Here is a 5,000-nt window from a genome sequence, read left to right as displayed (position 1 = left end):
AACTAAGAACGGCCATGCACCACCACCCACCGAATCAAGAAAGAGCTATCAATCTGTCAATCCTTCCGGTGTCCGGGCCTGGTGAGGTTTCCCGTGTTGAGTCAAATTAAGCCGCAGGCTCCACTCCTGGTGGTGCCCTTCCGTCAATTCCTTTAAGTTTCAGCTTTGCAACCATACTTCCCCCGGAACCCAAAAGCTTTGGTTTCCCGGAGGCTGCCCGCCGAGTCATCGGAGGAACTGCGGCGGATCGCTGGCTGGCATCGTTTATGGTTAGAACTAGGGCGGTATCTGATCGCCTTCGAACCTCTAACTTTCGTTCTTGATTAATGAAAACATACTTGGCAAATGCTTTCGCTTCTGTTCGTCTTGCGACGATCCAAGAATTTCACCTCTAACGTCGCAATACGAATGCCCCCGCCTGTCCCTATTAATCATTACCTCGGGTTCCGAAAACCAACAAAATAGAACCGAGGTCCTATTCCATTATTCCATGCACACAGTATTCAGGCGGGCTTGCCTGCTTTAAGCACTCTAATTTGTTCAAAGTAAACGTGCCGGCCCACCCAGACACTCAATAAAGAGCACCTTGGTAGGATTTCAACGGGGTCCGCCTCGGGACGCACGAACACGCACGAGGCGGTCGCACGCCTTCGGCTCGCCCCACCGGCAGGACGTCCCACGATACATGCCAGTTAAACACCGACGGGCGGTGAACCAACAGCGTGGGACACAAATCCAACTACGAGCTTTTTAACCGCAACAACTTTAATATACGCTATTGGAGCTGGAATTACCGCGGCTGCTGGCACCAGACTTGCCCTCCAATAGATACTCGTTAAAGGATTTAAAGTGTACTCATTCCGATTACGGGGCCTCGGATGAGTCCCGTATCGTTATTTTTCGTCACTACCTCCCCGTGCCGGGAGTGGGTAATTTGCGCGCCTGCTGCCTTCCTTGGATGTGGTAGCCGTTTCTCAGGCTCCCTCTCCGGAATCGAACCCTGATTCCCCGTTACCCGTTACAACCATGGTAGGCGCAGAACCTACCATCGACAGTTGATAAGGCAGACATTTGAAAGATGCGTCGCCGGTACGAGGACCGTGCGATCAGCCCAAAGTTATTCAGAGTCACCAAGGCAAACGGACCGGACGAGCCGACCGATTGGTTTTGATCTAATAAAAGCGTCCCTTCCATCTCTGGTCGGGACTCTGTTTGCATGTATTAGCTCTAGAATTACCACAGTTATCCAAGTAACGTGGGTACGATCTAAGGAACCATAACTGATTTAATGAGCCATTCGCGGTTTCACCTTAATGCGGCTTGTACTGAGACATGCATGGCTTAATCTTTGAGACAAGCATATGACTACTGGCAGGATCAACCAGGGAGCTGCGTCAACTAGAGCTGAGCAGCCGGCCGCCCGGGAGTGTGTCCCAGGGGCCCGCGCGAACACGCAAGCGTCCGCTCAATTATTCTGCAAACAGGAGGAGGCTGAGCTCCCCTGCACAATACACCTCGAAACCCTCTCAGGTCCCGGCGGCGCGCAGCGCCGTCCTAAGTACTTGGTCGGGTTCGAGAGAGGCGCAATCGCCCGGAGTTAGGCGAGTAGACGCTTTAGGTGCGACCACCCGTGCTCCCAACTGAGCTTGCCGCTGCCGACAGAGGCCCGGGAGCGTGCTGTCGTGGCATTGCCGGCGGGAGACAACACGCGCCACCTACGGTGACCGGCAGCTCCAACGCCAGCGCCACAGAAGGGCAAAGGCCCCACGTGGGTGCCGAAGCGAACTCTCCCAGCACAGCGCACGTGCCAACACGTCTGCACAACTGCGATACAAACCACCAGCGAGAACCGCTGGGGCGACCGAGCAGCAGACGGCGTCGCGGCGCCGAGTGCCGGGCGGCGGCGCATCCTCAACGCACACAGTCCTCAATCGGACCAGCACACTGCAGATGTCCACCGCGCTTCGCACCGGGCCGGCGAGGACCCACTTTGGCTGCACGGCGCCGCGCGCAGGGTGCCCCGGCGCGCAGCTGCGCCGCCTGCCGCGTCCGTCGGCCGGCGCGCCTGCCACTGGGCGCCCCCACCAGCCGGCTGTAGCGCGTGCGCCCACGCACCGCGCGGCCAGCACGCCGGGCGGCCCCCCCTCACCGGCCGGGGACAGTCCCACCCACCCACAGCCGCGTATCGCTTCACACCCAGATTCACATTCACGTTCGTTGGTATGGTGGGGACCGCTTCGTAGCTGTACCGATCGTTGCCCTCACAGATGTACCTCCAGCAAGGACAACCGCACCACAACGGGTTACCAGTTGTTCATTTGCGTAACGTCACCAGTAAACGTACACGTCCATCCCCGTTTGCAAAGTCAACTATTATTGCATGCCTGCCTGTCAGGTGTCAAGACACACTACATCCGCTCACATCCACGCAACAAAATGTGCCCGACTAGAGGGCACGTGGAAGGTGCCCCCGTACGTATGCGATGTCCATTGCGCGACCAACTGTCAACCGGCCTCTGTAGCATGTCGCAGATGTGGAACGCGGGGCACCGTGCTATCACATTGTGTGAGAAGAGACTACTACGTCTGCATACACGCGCCACTACATGAACAGACGGCTCATGCTGATCGCCATCCACTGCGTCCATTACTCCCACACGTCTCTATGGCGTACCACACTGCAATGCAGCTGTTATGGGGAGATGACACGTAGCTGTGTACACAACATTCTGAGCGGGTTGCGGTTGGACAATACATTAATGTAACGTGTCATATGCCAATTACAGAGCAGGGTAAGGCACAACTTGGGTTAGGTTAAGGCACAACTTGGGTTAGGTTAAGGCACAACTTGGGTTAGGTTAAGGCACAACTTGGGTTAGGTTAAGGCACAACTTGGGTTAGGTTAAGGCACAACTTGGGTTAGGTTAAGGCACAACTTGGGTTAGGTTAAGGCACAACTTGGGTTAGGTTAAGGCACAACTTGGGTTAGGTTAAGGCACAACTTGGGTTAGGTTAAGGCACAACTTGGGTTAGGTTAAGGCACAACTTGGGTTAGGTTAAGGCACAACTTGGGTTAGGTTAAGGCACAACGTGGGTTAGGTTAAGGCACAACGTGGGTTAGGTTAAGGCACAACGTGGGTTAGGTTAAGGCACAACGTGGGTTAGGTTAAGGCACACGTGGGTTAGGTTAAGGCACAATGTGGGTTAGGTTAAGGCACAATGTGGGTTAGGTTAAGGCACAATGTGGGGGTAGATTGCGGTACAAATTGCATTACATTGCGGTGCAAATTGCATTACATTGCGGTGCAAATTGCATTACATTGCGGTGCAAATTGAGTTACATTGCGGTGCAAATTGAGTTACATTGCGGTGGCAAATTGAGTTACATTGCGGTGCAAATTGAGGTTACATTGCGGTGCAAATTGAGTTACATTGCGGTGCAAATTGAGTTACATTGCGGTGGCAAATTGAGTTACATTGCGGTGCAAATTGAGTTACATTGCGGTGCAAATTGAGTTACATTGCGGTGCAAATTGAGTTACATTGCGGTGCAAAATTGAGTTACATTGCGGTGCAAATTGAGTTACATTGCGGTGCAAATTGCGTTACATTGCGGTGCAAATTGCGTTACATTGCGGTGCAAATTGCGTTACATTGCGGTGCAAATTGCGTTACATTGCGGTGCAAATTGCGTTACATTGCGGTGCAAATTGCGTTACATTGCGGTGCAAATTGCGTTACATTGCGGTGCAAATTGCGTTACATTGCGGTGCAAATTGCGTTACATTGCGGTGCAAATTGCGTTACATTGCGGTGCAAATTGAGGTAGGTTAAGGTGCAACACAGGTTAGGTTAAGGTGCAACATAGGTTAGGTTAAGGTGCAAGATGGGTTAGGTTAAGGTGCAAGATGGGTTAGGTTAAGGTGCAAGATGGGTTAGGTTAAGGTGCAAGATGGGTTAGGTTAAGGTGCAAGATGGGTTAGGTTAAGGTGACATAGGTTAGGTTAAGGTGACATAGGTTAGGTTAAGGTGACATAGGTTAGGTTAAGGTGACATAGGTTAGGTTAAGGTGACATAGGTTAGGTTAAGGTGACATAGGTTAGGTTAAGGTGACATAGGTTAGGTTAAGGTGACATAGGTTAGGTTAAGGTACAAACTGGGTTGTGTTATGGTACACATTGCGTTGTAGTACAGTACACGTTAGGTTTGGGTACGGTACACAATGTGGTATGGGATGGCGTGTTGTGGGGGGGAGGGGGGGGGGGAGGTTCGTTGATATCGACCGTAGGACGTGGATGCCCGAGGCAGCGTCAGTGTGTCAAAGGAGTTATGTCACGTCGGGATGCGCTTTTCGCCAGTGAGAGGGGGCGAGCCGTGTCTGTGGTTGCGGCAGACCTGTGTGTTTCATTCCTGCCAGTGTGTTTGTGCTGTAAGACGAGGCAGTGTGGTGGTGATGGGTGCACCCCTGTGTAGGACATGTGTGGGTGTTGGTGGCTTCTCTGAGCAATTGTGGTTGTCGGACGAGTGGGGTATTCTGTTTTATGATTGGACCTCCCGGTCTGGTTATCATAGCGTAGTTGGTGTACTGTGGCGGATAGGATGCACCGGACGTTGGTCCATGCTGGTGCTTAGTAGTTGTATCTGTGTCTGTTACAGGCAGAGAGTAGTGTGTGATAGAGTGTGTGGCTGACGTGTGGTTCATTTTGTGTGTACGGACGTTCAGCATGTATAGGGGCATTTGCGTATATAATCTATCATAATCTATCTATGTGGGCCTGCATAGTTTACTGAGCAGTGCTGTGAGGTGACTGAACTACGAGTGACGTACTGATTTACAGCGGAATGATTGCCTTGTACCAAAGATGGAGTATCGGCTCTACGACAGCGTTGGCACCGCAGGAAATGGTCTCGTAAAACGGCCCTCCCACCGTCATCGTTGTGAGGGGTAGGGACCGCCTATATTCTGAGAGGAGCCCTGTTTGCCACTGGGCGTGGGGTCT

General features: G+C 52.6%; 1 non-coding gene across 1 annotated transcript in view; it reads right to left on the bottom strand.

The window, feature by feature from the left end:
• Positions 1-1,388, bottom strand: part of LOC126112578 (small subunit ribosomal RNA) — a 1,909-nt gene extending 521 nt beyond the window's left edge. The window contains exon 1 of the ribosomal RNA XR_007524478.1: positions 1-1,388. This exon is cut by the window's left edge and continues 521 nt beyond it. This is a non-coding gene — a ribosomal RNA (small subunit ribosomal RNA).
• Between the last annotated feature and the right edge of the window lie 3,612 nt (positions 1,389-5,000).

This window comes from Schistocerca cancellata, unplaced genomic scaffold (assembly GCF_023864275.1).
Source record: "Schistocerca cancellata isolate TAMUIC-IGC-003103 unplaced genomic scaffold, iqSchCanc2.1 HiC_scaffold_183, whole genome shotgun sequence".
Classification (NCBI taxonomy): Eukaryota; Metazoa; Arthropoda; class Insecta; order Orthoptera; family Acrididae; genus Schistocerca; species Schistocerca cancellata.
This window is presented reverse-complemented; position numbering and strand designations above follow the sequence as displayed.